At 49.9% G+C, this 16,043-nt stretch overlaps 1 non-coding gene and 1 pseudogene across 1 annotated transcript; one reads left to right on the plus strand and one right to left on the minus strand.

The window, feature by feature from the left end:
- Positions 1–5,452: 5,452 nt before the first annotated feature.
- Positions 5,453–15,793, minus strand: LOC144580761 (small ribosomal subunit protein uS5 pseudogene; annotated as a pseudogene).
- Positions 11,941–12,104, plus strand: LOC118150391 (U1 spliceosomal RNA). The gene has a single exon (XR_004738497.1). It is a non-coding gene; the product is annotated as a U1 spliceosomal RNA (small nuclear RNA).
- Positions 15,794–16,043: the final 250 nt, after the last annotated feature.

Consider the following 16,043-nt stretch of genomic DNA (forward strand, 5'->3'; position numbering starts at 1 on the left):
GCGCCTGTAATTCCAGCTACTCAGGAGGCTGAGGCAGGATAACTGCTTGAACCCGGGAGGTGGAGGTTGCAGTGAGCCGAGATTGCGACATGGCACTCCAGCCTGGGCAACAAAGGCAAAACTCCATCTCAAAAAAATTAATTAATTAATTAATAATAAAATTGGTCTGGCGGTGCCTCACACCCATAATCCCAACACTTCGGGAGGCTGAGGTGGGAGAATCGCTAGGTCCCAGGAGTTCGAGAGCAGCCTGGCCAACATAATGAGACTCCCATCTCTGCCAAAAAACTTGAAAATTAGCTGGGTGTGGTGGCTACTGGGAGGATCACTTGAGTTGGGGAGGTTGAGGCTGCCTGCAGTGAGATGTGATTGTGCCACTGCACTCCAGCCTGGGCAACAGAGCAAAACCAAGAAAGAGAGGAGTGGAGGGGAGGGGAGAGGAAGGGAGGGAGGGAGGGAGGGAGGGAGGGAAGGAAGGAAGGAAGGAAGGAAGGAAGGAAGGAAGGAAGGAAGGAAGGAAGGAAGGAAGGAAGGAAGGAAGGGAAGGAAGGAAGGAAGGGAGGGGCCTGGTCGGGCGTGGTGGCTCAAGCCTGTAATCCCAGCACTTTGGGAGGCTGAGGCGGGCAGATCACGAGGTCAAGAGATTGAGACCATCCTGGCCAACATGGTGAAACCCCGTCTCTACTAAAAATACAAAAATTAGCTGGCTGTGGTGGTGCGCGCCTGTAGTCCCAGCTACTCGGGAGGCTGAGGGAGGAGAATTACTTGAACCCGGGAGGTGGAGGTTGTAGTGAGCCGAGGTCGTACCACTGCATCCAGCCTGGCACCTGGTGACAGAGTGAGACTCTGTCTCAAAAAAAAAAAAGAAAGAAAGAAAGAGGCCTGAAATGCATCAGGATAAAAGCCCTGACCTGTATTTTAGGCTGTTACACTCATATGTAACTGTCTGTCTGGGATGCGAAGGAGCTCCGATCCTACAGAATCTCAAGGTGAAGAATTCTCCCTGGATAGCATAAGGCATCTTTTTCCCATCTAACACTGGGTTGGGCTCCTCCCATCTTTATGCAAAGTGGTCACAGGTGTCTAAAATGAACTCCCTCCAGTTCAGAAATGCATTCTTTCCTGGTTAGGGAAGTCACTGTTTTACTTACATATCTTCTACACTGTAGGCATCTAGTATCACCTAATACCTTTTGCTTCAGAAAAGGGTCTTATTTCGCTTAATTATAGTAAGATTTGCTACTACTTAGAGGTCTAAAAAGGCCTGGCTGAAAGAGTTCCTGAACTCTATCCAGCCTTAATTCCAGGTTTTCTAGCCAACCAACACCAATAAAGCTACACTCTGTTCCCCACCCCTGTATAATTCAGGTGCTACCTGGCTTTCTCTGGGAAAGCAGCAGGAGTATTTGGCCAACCTGTTGGTTTGACTGTGTCTGTTTCTCTCTGGAAATAGACACTAACTTTTTCTTTCTTTTCTTTCCTTTTTTTTTTTTTTTTTTTTTGAGACAGAGTTTCGCTCTTGTTACCCAGGCTGGAGTGCAATGGCGTGATCTCGGCTCACTGCAACTTCCGCCTCCTGGGTTCAGGCAATTCTCCTGCCTCAGCCTCCTGAGTAGCTGGGATTACAGGCACGTGCCACCATGCCCAGCTAATTTTTTGTATTTTTAGTAAAGATGGGGTTTCACCATGTTGACCAGGATGGTCTCAATCTCTTGACCTCATGATCCACCCACCTCGGCCTCCCAAAGTGCTGGGATTACAGGCGTGAGCCACCGTGCCCAGCCCTTTTTCCTATTTTTTTTTAAACAGAATCTCACTCTGTCACTCAGGTGGAATGCAGTGGCACAATCTTGGCTCACTGCAACCTCTGCCTCCTGGGTCCAAGCGATTCTCCTGCGTCAGCCTCCTGAGTAGCTGGGATTACAGGCACGCACCACCACATCCAGCTAGTTTTGTATTTTTAGTAGAGATGGGGTTTCACCATGTTGGTCAGGCTGGTCTCAAATTCTTGACCTCAGGTGATCCACCCTCCTCATCCTCCCAAAATGCTGGGATTACAGGTATAAGCCATCGTACCCAGCCGACACTGACTTCCCCCACCCCCCTCGAGCTGGATGGAGTCTTGCTAATTTTTGTCTTTTTAGTGGAGACGGGATTTCACCATGTTGGCCAGGATGGTCTCAATCTCTTGACCTCATGATTCGCCTGCCTTGGCCTCTCAAAGTGCTGGAATTACAGGTGTGAGCCACCACGCCCACCCTAGATGTTCTTTTTCAACAGCTTTTCCCTGGAAGAACCAACACCAATTCTGATGGACTTCTCAAAGGATGCACGTTGCAGTGGATTAACAGTTCACATACGTGAACCTGAAAGTGCTTGGCAAATCCAAATAAATTATTATGTTTTCTTTTGGGGTGGTGGGGGGACAGGATCTCACTCTGTGGCCCAGGCTGGAGTGCAGTGGCACTATCATAGCTCACTGCAGCCTCAAAGTCTCGGACTCAAGTGATCCTCCTGCCTCAGCTTCCTGAGTAGCTGCGGCTACAGGCATGCACCACCACGCCCAGCTAAAGTTTTTATTTTTTGTAGAGACAAAGTCTTACTATGTTGCCTGGGCTGGTCTCGAACTCCCAGGGTCAAGCAATTCAAAAGTGCCAGGATTACAAGTATGAGGCACTGCGCCCAGCCCCAGATGAATTATGCAGTCCAATAATCTTAGGGAGCAATGACGGAAGGCTCCTTGCCTTGTGCACCTGAACTGCCACTGTCGCTGAGCACGGTCATTGACACTAGGGTGCTTTAGCCCCTCTGCTCATTACCCTTCCCACTGGCATTAACTAGCTGTCATTCCTCATTGCTAGTGGGTCTTGCTTCCTTTGTCCAAGGGTATGGCATCAACAGGGGTCTCACAGGCTAGCACCAGGGAACCCTCACTTTTCTAGCTGCCACTGAGGCCCTGCCTCTCTTGCTGCTTGTGAAGTGGCCTGGCTCCATTCCCATTTCCCTATTTGGATGTGAATGTCACTTAGCCAGTTTGCCCACATGATTTCCCAGAGCCAGGAAAGGAAACGCCTTGGTGCAGAGATGCAATCGCGGTCACCACCATGGAAAGGAAGGCACATCCTTGGTGTTTCTGTCACGTGTCTCTTTTTTAGTTTTTTTTTTTTTTTTTGAGACAGAGTCTGGCTCTGTCACCAGGCAGTGGTGCTATCTTGGCTCACTGCAACGTCCAACTCCCTGGTTCAAGCGATTCTCCAGCCTCAGCCTCCCGAGTAGCTGGGATTACAAGTATGCACCACCATGCCCAGCTAAATTTTGTATTTTTAGCAGAGACAAGATTTCTTTTTTTCTTCTTCTTCTTTTTCACTTTGAGATGGATTTTTTTCTTGTTGTTCCAGTTGGAGTGCAATGGCACGATCTTGGCTCACTGCAACCTCCACATCCCAGGTTCAAGTGATTCTCATGCCTCAGGCTCCTGAGTAGCTGGGATTACAGGCATGTACCACCATGCCTGGCTAATTTTTGTATTATTAGTAGAGATAGGGTTTCTCCATGTTGGTCAGGCTCTCGAACTCCTGACCTCAGGTGAATCCCCCCACCTCGGCCTTCCAAAATGCTGGGATTAGACGTGTAAGCCACTGCACCCAGTCTAGAGACAGGGTTTCACTATGTTGGCTAGGATGGTCTTGATCTCCTGACCTTGTGATCCACCAGCCTTGGCCTCTTAAAGTGCTGGGATTACAGGCCTGAGCCACTGCGTGTGGCTTTTCTTTTTTAATGTCAGAAGCTATGATCGTGCCATCCATTTTGGTGGGGTATTTCACTTCCTCAGACAAATGTCCATTTGGTTTGGATTATTTGAGGATAAAAAGTTTCCAGCCAGATGGGATATTTGTTTATGCTTAGGATTCTGAACTACATGGATATCCCTTACTCTAACTCACATCTCTGCCTCTGTGCAATGCCTTTTTCCGGAATAATCAAAGAAGTTCTGTGCCTTCTTAAAATAAAAAGGTGAGATATAATTATAGCTCTTGACATTTTCAGGGGTCAGCCCTGAAACTGTACAGGGTAGCCCTGAAATAACGTCACTGCATTTGTAAACTCTCTATGACAAAGTGGTTTTGGTGTGGCCTTGACCTAATTGGTGCCCCTGCCTGCCCTTTGTGCTTGGGTTTGGGGGTTCTGTTAGACTTGTGTTCAGAATCTTCCTTCAGGGAAACACATCCCACAGTTTGTCTAAGAGAATGATAAGGCTCAGGGAATTTAAGGGTTTTTTTCTTTTTTCTTTTTTGAGACAGAGTCTCGCTCTGTTATCCAGGCTGGAGTGCAGTGGCGCAATGTTGGCTCACTGGAAGCTCCACCTCCCAAGTTCAAGTGGTTCTCCTGCTTCAGCCTCCCAAGTAACTGGGACTACAGGCGTGTGCTGGCACACTTGGCTACATTTTTTTGTATTTTTTGAAGAAACAGGGTTACACCAGCTTGGCCAGGTGGGCCTCGAACTCCTGATCTCAGGTGATCCTCCCCGCTCAGCCTCCCAAAGTGTTGGGCTTACAGGTGTGAGCCACTGTGCCCAGCCAAGTTTTAGGTTCTTCTTTTTTTTTTTTCTTTGACTAAGTTTCGCTCTTGTTGGTCAGGCTAGAGTGCAATGGCACAATCTTGGCTCACCACAACCTCCGCCTCCCACTCTACAAAAGAACAAAAAAACTGGGGCCGGGCGCGGTGGCTCACGCCTGTAATCCCAGCACTTTGGGAGCCCAGGTGGGTGGATCATGAGGTCAAGAGATCGAGACCATCCTGGTCAACATGGTGAAACCCCGTCTCTACTAAAAATACAAAAAATTAGCTGGGCATGGTGGCGCATGCCTGTAGTCCCAGCTACTCAGGAGGCTGAGGCAGGAGAATTGCTTGAACTCAGGAGGCGGAGGTTGCGGTGAGCCGAGATTGCGCCATTGCACTCCAGTCTGGGTAACAAGAGCGAAACTCTGTCTCAAAAAAAAAAAAAAAAAAACTGTAATAGTGTTGAGTAGGTGATGGCTTTACTTTTTTTTTTTTTTGAGATGGAGTTTTGCTCTTGTTGCCCAGGCTGGAGTGCAACGGTACGATCTTGGCTCACCACAACCTCCACCTCCTCCGTTCAAGTGATTCTCCTGCCTCAGCCTCCTGAGTAGCTGGGATTACAGGCATATGCCACCACACCTGGCTAATTTTTGTATTTTTAGTAGAGATGGGTTTTATCATGTTAGTCAGGGGCTGGTCTCGAACTCCTGACCTCAGGTGATCCACCAGCCTTGGCCTCCCAAAGTTATGGGATTACAGAGATGAGCCACTGAGCCTGGCCAGTTTTAGGGTTTTTTTTTTTGTTTGTTTTTTTAAAGACAGGGTTTCACCATGTTGGTCAGGCTGGTCTTGAACTCCTGACCTCATGTGATCCACCTGCCTTGGTCTCCAAAGTGCTTGGATTACAGGCGTGAGCCACCACGCCCAGCCCAGTTTTAGGTTTTAACAGGGTTAATTCACTTTATTTTTCTTCTCTAAGAACACTATGTTGTAGCCACAGCAGCAGCCTGGGTCCTTTGCATGGAGACTCTGGTGTGGGTCTTGACAAGGTGGTCAAGGTGAATTCCTGATACAGAGACAGAGGTCGGGGGTCAAGTAGCTGTAGGTCTTAGAGATGGCATCAAAGGTGGCCTTGGTGAAGTTACCCAGGGTAGCACTGCAGCCCCTGGCCAAGGTGTAGCAGTCATCAATACCAGCCATCATGAGCAGCTTCTGGGCACAGGTGCTGAGTCGATGCCAGTGCCCCTGGGTGCAGGGCTGAGGCGCACCAGCCCAGAGCCGCAGCGGCCTGTCACCTTGCAAGGGACAGTGTGGGGCTTGCCGATCTTGTTCTCTCAGAAGCCTCTACACATGGGGACAATGGAGAGCTTGGCCAGGATGATGGACCTCCTTGGAGCACTTAACACCCAGACCAATATGGTCATTGTAGTCCCCAGTGGCAACAAACGCCTTGAAGGTAGTGCACTGGCCAGAGTGGGTCTGCTTCTGCCCCGGCATAATCTTCAAAACCTCATCCTTAAGAGAGGCCCCCAGGAAAAATTCAATAATCTCAGATTCCTTGATGGGCAGGGTGAGAAGAGATAAATCTCCTCCAGGGACTTGATCTTCGTGTCCTTGACCAGACGGCCCAGCTTGGTGATGGGTATCCACTCCTTATCCTGTCCATGGCCTTGACCCCGGCCCCGGATGCCAGTGCCAAAACATTCACGGAAGCCAGTGAGATTCCCCATTCCAGCAGCTCCCCATCCCAGGCACCCCCCTGCCACTCGCTGCACCTGCATCATCCGCTATTTGGTGTTTTCTCAGAGAAGAAGCTCTTTTTTTTTTTTTTCTTGAAACAGTTTCATCCTTCTTTCCCAGGCTGGAGGGCAGTGGCTCGAACTCGGCTCACCACAACCTTCACCTCCTTGGCTCAATAAATGCTCCTGCTTCAGCCTCCCATCCAAAATAGCTGGGATTACAGGCATACACCACCATGCCCGACTAATTTCATATTTTTAGTAGAGACGGGGTTTCTACCTGTTGGTCTGGCTAGACTCCAACTTCTGACTTCAGGTGACCTGCCAGCCTTGGCCTCTCAAAATGCTGGGACTACAGGTGTGAGCCACCATGCCTGTCACCAGGCTGGAGTGCAGTGGTGCGATCTTGGTTCACTGCTACCTCCATCTCCTGGGTTCAAGCAATTCTCCTGCCTCAGCCTCCCGAGTAGCTGGGTCTACAGGCATCCGCCCCCACGCCCAGCTAATTTTTTTTTCTTGAGACGGAGTTTCACTCTTGTTGCCCAGACTGGAGTGCAATGGCAAGATCTCTACTCACTGCAACCACCATCTCCCAGGTTCAAGCAATTCTCCTGCCTCAGCCTCCCAGGTAGTTGGGATTACAGGCATGTGCCACCATGCGCTGCTAATTTTTTTGTATTTTTAGTAGAGACAGGGTTTCTCTATGTTGGTCAGGGTGTCTCAATCTCTTGATCTCATGATCTGCCTGCCTCAGCCACCTAAAGTGCTAAAATTACAGGCATGAGCCACCGTGCCCTGCATTTATTTATTTATTTATTTTTCTTTGAGATGGAGTTTTGCTCTTGTTGCCCAGGCTGGAGTGCAATGCCACGATCTCAGCTGACCTTGACCTCCACCTCCTGGGGTCAAGTGATTCTCCTGCCTCAGCCGTTGAGTAGCTGGGATTACAGGGACCCACCCCAATGCCCAGCTAATTTTTTGTATTTTTAGTAGAGATTGAGTTTCACCATGTTGGCCAGGGTGGTCTCAAACTCCTGATCTCTGGAGATCCACCCGCCTCAGCCTCCCAGAGTGCTGGAATTATAGGTGTGAGTCACTGTGCCCCGCCTAGGTTCTGAATACGGTTCCGAAGTTGGGTGTGGTGGTGCATGCCTGTAATCCCAGCTACTTGGGAGGCAGAGGCAGAAGAATCGCTTGAACCCGCGAGGTGGAGGTTGCAGTGAGCTGAGATCACACCACTGCACTGCAGCCTGGGAGACAAGAGTGAGACTGTCGGAGAAAAAAATGCTGTTATACTTTGCACAAGGACTCAACAGGGCATAGGCCCTTTCCCCCTTCATGTTGCCATTCCTGCACCTGGGCCCAATTTTAGATTGAGACAATGCAAGTTTAGAATTCAGCCATAAGTGGCCAGGCGCAGTGGCTCACGCCTTTAATCCCAGCATTTTGGGAGGCCGAGGAGGGCAGATCATGAGGTCAGGAATTCAAGACCATCCTGGCCAACATGGTGAAACCCCAGCTCTACTAAAAATACAAAAATTAGCCAGGTGGCCGGTCTTGGTAGCTCATGCCTATAATCCCAGCCGAGGGGGATGGATCATGAGGTCAGAGGTCAGGAGTTTTAAGACCAGACTGACCAACTCAGGAGGCTGAGGCAGTAGACTTGCTTGAACCTGGGAGGTGGAGGGGCAATAAAGTGAGACTCCATCTTAAAAAAAAAAAAAAAAAAAGCCCAGTGGGGTGGCTCATGCATGTAATCCCAGCTAACTAGGGAGGGTGAGGTACAAGAATCGCTTGAACCCAGAAGGCAGAGGCTACAGTGAGCCGAGATTGCACCACCTCGCTGCAGCCTGGGCGAAAGAGCGAGACTGCATCTCAAAAACAACAACAACAACAAAAATAGCCAGACATGGTGGCACTCCCCTGTGGTCCCAGCTGCTTGAGAGGCTGAGGCGGGAGAACCACCTGAAGCCGGGAGACCAAGGTTGCAGTGAGCTGAGATCATGCCACTGCACTCTATTCCCAAAAACAAAGCAAAACAAAAGAAAGAGAAATGAAAATATCAGTCTCTAAGGATTGCACTGAGAATGGAGATCTCAACATGTCCACTGTGCCTGATACACAGTAGAACACAGAAAATGTCAGTTTCATTATAGTCACTGGGATTCTTTTGAGAGCAGGAATTCAGCCCTATTCATTTAAGTAATCCCTCAGTGCTCTGCACATGACTTCTTTACAGTTGTCGAATTGAACACGGATCAAAGAGCAGTTTGTTATCCGGCCTCTTCATTTTATTTTATTTGATTAATTAATTTTTAAAGATAGAGTTTCACTCTTGTTACCCAGGCTGGAGTGCAATGGCATGACCTTGGCTCACTGCAACCTCCGTCTCCTGGTTTCAAGTGAGTCTTCTGGCTCAGCCTCTCAAGTAGCTGGGATTACTGGCATGCACCACCATGCCTGGCTAATTTTGTATTTTTAGTACAGACGGGGTTTCAGTTTCATCATGTTGTTCAGGCTAGTCTCGAACTCCCAACCACAGGTAATCCAGCGGCCCTGGCCTCCCAAAGTGCTGGGATTACAGGCTTGAGCCACCGTGCCTAGCCCTAGTCTTGTTTTATACATGAGAAACTGAGCAGCACAGAGGGCAACTATAAGTCATCCACATCCCACTTTTATTTTATGGTTGGATCCTTTTTTTCCCCTTGAGAAAGAGTCTCACTCTATTGCCCAGCCTGTAGTGCAATGCCAGGATCTCAGCTCACTGCAACTTTCGCCCTCCAGATTCAAACGATTCTCTTGCCTCATCTTCCTGAGTAGCTGGGATTACAGGCATGTGCCACCAAATCTGGGTAATTTTGTATTTTTAGTAGAGATGGGGTTTCTCCATGTTGGTCAGGCTGGTCTTGAACTCTTGACCTCAGGTAATCCGCCTGCTTTGGCCTCCCAAAGTGCTGGGATTAAAGGTGTGAGACACCTTGCTTGGCTGCTAATTCTTTTGTTGTTGTTGTTGTTGTTGAGACAGGGTGTTGGTATGTTGCCCAGGCAAGTCTAAAATTCCTGGGCGTGGCCAGGCATGGTGGCTCATGCCTGTAATCCCAACACTTTGGGAGGCTGAAGTGGGTGGATCACCTGAGGTTGGGAGTTCAGGACCAGCCTGAACAAAATGAAGAAACCCCATCTCTACTAAAAATACAAAATTAGCCAGGTGTGGTGGTGTATACCTGTAATCCTAGCTACTTGGGAGGCTGAGGCAGAAGAATCGCTTGAACTTGGGAGGTGGAGGTTGCAGTGAACCGAGATCATGCCATTATTCCAGCCTGGGCAATAAGAACAAATTTCCATCTCAAAATTAAAATAAAATAAAATTCCTGGGCTCAAGTCTCCTACTCTGGCCTCCCAAAGTGATACGATTGCAGGTATGAGACTTGATTTTTTTTTTTTTTTTTTGAGACAGAGTCTCGTTTTGTCACCAGGTGCCAGGTGACAGTGGCGTAATCTCGGCTCACTGCAATCTCTGCCTCCTGGGTTCAAGCAATTCTCCTGCCTCAGCCTCCTGAGTAGCTGGGACTACAGGCATGCACCACCACACCCAGCTAATTTTTTTTTTTTTTTTTTTTGAGACACAGTCTTACTCTGTCACCCAGGCTGGAGTGCAGGGGCATGGTCACGGCTCACTGAAGGCTTAACCTCCTGGGCTCAGGTCATCCCTCCCTCAGCCTCCTGAATAGCTGGGACTACTGGTGTGTACCACACCTGGCCGATTTTTTTTGGTTTGTTGTAGAGACAGGGTTATCCCATGTTGCCCAGGCTGGTCTTGAACTACTGGCCTCAAGCAATCTTTCCATCTCGGCCTCCCAAAGAGCTGGGATTACAGGCATGAGCCACCCAGCTTCATTTCTTTATTTTATTTATTTTGAGACGGAGTTTCGCTGTTGTTACCCAGGCTGGAGTGCAATGGCAGGATCTCGGCTCACCGCAACCTCCACCTCCTGGGTTCAAGCAATTCTCCTGCCTCAGCCTCCTGAGTAGCTGGGACTACAGGCACGTGCCACCATGCCCAGCTAATTTTTGTATTTTTAGTAGAGATGGGGTTTCACCTTCTTGACCAGGATGGTCTTGATCTTTTGACCTCATGATCCACCCACCTCAGCCTCCCAAAGTGCTGGGATTATAGGCATGAGCCACCACGCCCAGCTTATTTATTTATTTTTAAGACAGGGTTTCACCATGTTAGTCAGGCTGGTCTTGAACTCCTGACCTCAGGTGATCCGCCCGCCTTGCCCTCCAAAGGGCTTGGATTACAGGTGTGAGCCACCACGCCCAGCCCTAATTTTTATATTTTAGTAGAGACAGGGTTTCACCATGTTGGCCAGGATGGTCTCGATCTCTTCACCTCATGTTCCACCTGCCTCAGCCTCCCAAAGTGCTGGGATTACAGGTGTGAGCCATCGCGCCCGGCCTTAAGACTTGATTTCTTATATGTTGAGAAAAGTAACTGGCCTCTGTAGGGAGTGGCAGATATGGATTTGACCCCAGCTCTGCCAACCACCAAAGTCCAAGTGTTTATTGTCCACCTGGACCGCCTCAGACACTTGCAGGATGCGGTAAGTAAAATGACAGGTGCACAGAAGGTGCTCCGAGAACAGCTTGTCTTCATGTTTACAATGGCTTCTTTCCCTAGCCAAGGACTCTATCAGCCTTTCCACTTGCGGACAGGCTGAGCTCGCTGAGGGCGTCAGGCCCCACAGGGCTCCCTGCCAACCTCCCATCACTGTGACTGAATTTGTTCTTTTCTTTTCTTCCAGGAACATCAGCACACTTGTAACAATAATCATCTTCTTTCCCACCGGGTATACTGTTTCATGGTTTACAAAGCACTTTCACATCCATTATCTCATTTAATCACTTCCTCCTCCACATTCCTACAACAGTTTCTTAGTACCTCTTCAGTATAACATTCTGCCTGGTATAACAGGCCTATTTCCCTTTATTATATTAAAAAATTTATTTACTTTATTTATATTTTATTTATTTATTTATTTATTTTTGAGACGGAGTCTCGCTCTTGTTACCCAGGCCGGAGTGCAATGGTGCGATCTCGGCTCACCGCAACCTCCGCCTCCTGGGTTCAGGCAATTCTCCTGCCTCAGCGTCCTGAGTAGCTGGGAAAACAGGCACACGCCACCACCCAGCTAATGTTTTGTACTTTTAGTAGAGATGGGGTTTCACCATGTTGACCAGGATGGTCTCAGTCTCCTGACCTTGTGATCCACCTGCCTCGGCCTCCCAAAGTGCTGGGATTACAGGCGTGAGCCACCGCACCCAGCTATTTATTTATTTTTTGAGATGGAGTTTCACTGTTGTTACCCAGACTGGAGTGCAATGGCATGATCTTGGCTCAGCGCAACCTCCACCTTCTGGGTTCAAGCAATTCTCCTGCCTCAGCCTCCTGAGTAGCTGGGACTACAGGTGTGCACCACTATGCCCAGCTAATTTTTGTATTTTTAGTAGAGACGGGGTTTCACCTTGTTGACCAGGATGGTCTGGATCTCTTGACCTCGTGATCCACCCTCCTCAGCCTCCCAAAGTGCTGGGATTATAGGCGTGAGCCACCGCGCCCGGCCTAAAAAAAATTTTTATACTTACCTGGCAGGGGAGATACCATGATCACGAAGGTGGTTTCCCAAGGCCAGGCTTATCCATTGCACTCCGGATGTGTTAACCCCTACAATTTCCCCAAATGTGGAAAAATTAGACTGCATAATTTGTGGTAGTGGTGGACTGCGTTCCCACTTTCCCCTAGTCTTTCATTTCATAAAAATATTTAAAAAAAAAATGTTTTTTTGAGATGGAGTACTGTCACCCAGGCTGGAGTGCAATGGCACAATCTTGTCTCACTAAGTCCGCCTCCCAGGTTCAAGTGATTCTCCTGCCTTATTCTCCCGAGTAGCTGGACTACAGGTGTGAGCCACTACGCCCAGCTAATTTTTGTATTTTTAGTAGAGATGGGGTTTCTCCATGTTGGTCAGGCTGGTCTCAAACTCAAACCTCAGCCTCCCTAGTAGTGGGACTACAGGCGTGCACTGCCTTGGCCTCCCAAAGTGCTGGGATTACAGGCGTGAGCCACTGCACCCGGCCTATTGCATTTAATTTTACTCACAAGTTCCAGCGTATAATTCAGGCATCTTTGCATCTTGGACACTTCTGCGTACAAGGTGGGGGGCCATAAAAGTTTGGTGTGCCAGTCACAGTAGTCTTTGACCACAGTACCAGTTACTTGGGAGGCTGAGGCAGGATGATTGCTTGAGCTCAGGAGTTTGAGTCCAGCCTGGACAACATAGCAAGACACTGTCTCTGAAAAAAAGTTTGCCATATTGACTGACCAGTGTTGCAGGTCTCTTTCATTCATTACTGCCTTCTTCATTCCTTTCCTTCAATGGGGTTGTCTACTAAGGACAAAGCTGGGTTCTTTGGAGGGGAAATGAGGCAAGAAGTTCAGAATCAAGTGAGGGAAGATACAAGTGAAGGCCATGACCCCTGGTAGGCCACAGTACATGCTTCATGCTTCAGCAGAGGTGCAAACACTGTTGGGGCTGGGCACGGTGACTCACACCTATAATTCTAGCATGTTGGGAGGCAGAAGCGGGAGGACTGCTTAAGGCCAGGAGTTCAAGACCAGCCCAGGTAACAGACAGAGACCTCGTCTCTACAAAAAATACAAAAATTAAAAAACATAGACAGGTCTTGTGGCATGCACTTGTGGTCCCACCCACTTAGGGGCTGAGTCAGGATGATCACCTAAGCCCAAGAGGTGGAGGCTCCAGGGAGCCGTGATCTTGCCACTCTTCTGCAGCCTGGGGTACAGAGCAAGATCCCATCTCAAAGAACAAACAAAAAGGAAAAAAATTACAAATACAACACTGTTGCTTCCCAGAGTTTGCGGTGACTTTTTTTTTTTTTTAGACAGGGTCTCACTGTGTCACCCAGGCTGGAATGCAGTGGCAGGATCATGACTCTCAGCAGCTTCAACCTTCCAGGGTCAGGTGATCCTTCAATAGTTTAGGGGCTGGGCGCAGTGGCTCACACCTGTAATGCCAGCACTTTGAGAGTCCTAGGCGAGCAGATCATGAGGTCAGGGGTTCAAGATCAGCCTAGCCAACATAGTGAAACCCCCAACTCCACTAAAAATACAAAGATTAGCTGGGTGTGGTGGCACACACCTGTAGTCCCAGCTACTCAGGAGGCTGAGGCAGGAGAAATGCTTCAACCTGGGAGGTAGAGGTTGCAGTGAGCCAAGAGCATGCCATTGCACTCCAGCCTGGGCGACAGAGCAAGACTTCATCTAAAAAATAAAATAATAATTTGGGGTGACTGATTTTATCTAGGGGTGATTGGGAAGCAGGAATTCTTGGAAGGATCTTACCCAGCAGAGAAGGAAACTGTGGGGCAGAAGGGGCAAATATTGGCCAGATTTGGGAAGGGCCACAGATGTGTCCCTTGGGAAAGAGTGGACAGCTGTATGAAAAAATTCTCCTCAAGAAAAAAAGGGGAAGGGGGCAAAATGGGCTGCTTTTCTAAAATGGTCTAACTCCCCACAATGTCCTAGGGGAGAGGCATCAGAGAGCTGAAGTTTAGGGAAAAGAACCCTTCCTCCCATACTCAGATGCTGCTTAGAAAAGCACATGAAGCACAACTCCCTGGCATTTTTCTTTTTCTTTCTTTTTTTTTTTTCAGATGGAGTTTCACTCTTGTTGCTCAGGCTGGAGTGTAATGGCAGGATGTTGGCTCACCGCAACCCCCACCTCCCGGGTTCAAGCAATTCTCCTGCCTCAGCCTCCCAAGTAGCTGGGATTACAGGCAAGCACCACCATGCCCAGCTAATTTTGTATTTTTAGTGGATAAGGGGTTTCTCCATGTTGGTCAGGATGGTCTTGAACACCCGATCTCAGGTGATCCGCCTGCCTCGGCCTCCCAAAGTGCTGGGATTACAGGTGTGAGCCACCATGCCCGGCCCATTTTTCTTTTTTGTTCTTTCTTTTTTTTGAGATGGAGTCTCACTGTCACCCAGGCTGGAGTGCAGTGGCAGATCTTGGCTCACTGCAACCTCTGCCTCCCAGGTTCAAGTGATTCTTCTGCCTCAGCCTCCTGAGTAGCTGAGACTACAGGGGCTGAACACCATGCCCAGCTAATCTTTGTATTTTAGTAAAGATGGGATTTCACCATGTTGGCCAGGCTGGTCTGGAATTCTGACCTCGGGTGATCCAACCACCTCTGCTTCCCAAAGTGCTGGGATTACAGGCATGAGCCACCAGGCCTGGCAACTTTTTCTTTTGTTTTTTGGAGACAGGGCCTTGCTCTGTCGCCCAGGCTGGAATACAGTGGCACGATCTTGGCTCACTGCAGCCTCGACCTCCCGGCTCAAGTGATCCTCCCGGCTCAGCCTCCGGAGTTGCTGGGACTACAGGTGTGTGCCACCACCCCAGCTAATTTTTTTATTTTAATTTTTGTAGAGACGGGGTATTGCTATGTTGCCCAGGCTGGTCTGAAACTCCCAGACTCAATCGATTCTCCAGCCTCAACATTTCAAAGTGCTGGGATTCCAGAGGGGTAGGGGTGCGCGTGGGAAAAAAAAAGTAAAGGGGTGATGGGCCGTCTCCTGCCGTCCTTCTCTGGAGAAAGGTGGGTGCTTTAAGCCCCAAATTCCTCCTGGAGGGAATAGGGGAGGCAGAAATTCCCCAAGTTATCTCCAGAAACAAAGGTGGGGGGGCGCACAGTCCCCACTTTCCTCGGATAAAGGACAGGGAAAGTGGTCCCCAAAAGTGCTTAGAAAAGGAGTGGATGCGCCCCAAATATTCCTCGGAAAAGGCAGTGAGTCCTGGATTCCCCAAATGCCCCTTAGGGATCCCGAACCCATGTTTATATACGAAACAGAGCTGGGGTCCCGAATCTACAAAATCACAGTGATCCCGGCAATTGGTCCTCAGAAAAGCGGACCGGGAAAAAAAACCCCAAACTCTCTCAGAAGAGGGGCCCGGGCAAGATTCCCAAAGATTCTCCGTAGAACGGGGAACCATGGAAAAGAAGCCCGAAGCAGAGTCTTCTCAAGGAACGGGGGCCGCGCCAGAATCTCCAAGATTCTCCTGGAGAGAGAGGGTCAAAGCCAGTAGACAAGGCAGAAACAGCGCGGGGCCACCGGAGTCCCTCGGGAACACGGCCAGGCCACGACGCGCCCGGGCTCCTCGGAGGCACCGCCCGCCGCCCGGCGTAGCCGCCCCACGCCCGCCAGGCCCAGGCCGCCTCCAGTGCATTGTGGGTGGGGTGCCCCTGCAGAGCACTGCGGGGAACCCCCTGCCCAGCCAGCTGCCGGCCGCCGGGTGGCCCAGGCGATCCGCCCTCCGGGGTCCGAGCAGGCCGGCCACGAATTGACGCATCCCCCTAGGCCCCGCCCTCGCAGGGGTTCCCGCCCCGAAGGTTAGGTCCCGCCTCCGCATGGCCTTGAGTGGCTCTGCGGCCCGCTCCTATCTGCAATTGGTAGGATGCCTGTCAGTCATTCCGTCCCACCTCCTCGGACCCGCCCCGGCCGGCGGCGCGATCCCGAGAACCAGCCGGCCCGCGCACTCATTGGTCATCATGCGCTGTCTGTCATGAAGCTGGCCACACCTTCTGTGGTGTGCGGGTCCTAGGAGTCCCGGCTGGACCTCATTGGCCTGTGACGCCTTCACTCGGAGAGACGCGCCTCAA

The sequence above is a fragment of the Callithrix jacchus genome, chromosome 22 (assembly GCF_049354715.1).
Source record: "Callithrix jacchus isolate 240 chromosome 22, calJac240_pri, whole genome shotgun sequence".
NCBI classification, from domain to species: Eukaryota; Metazoa; Chordata; class Mammalia; order Primates; family Cebidae; genus Callithrix; species Callithrix jacchus.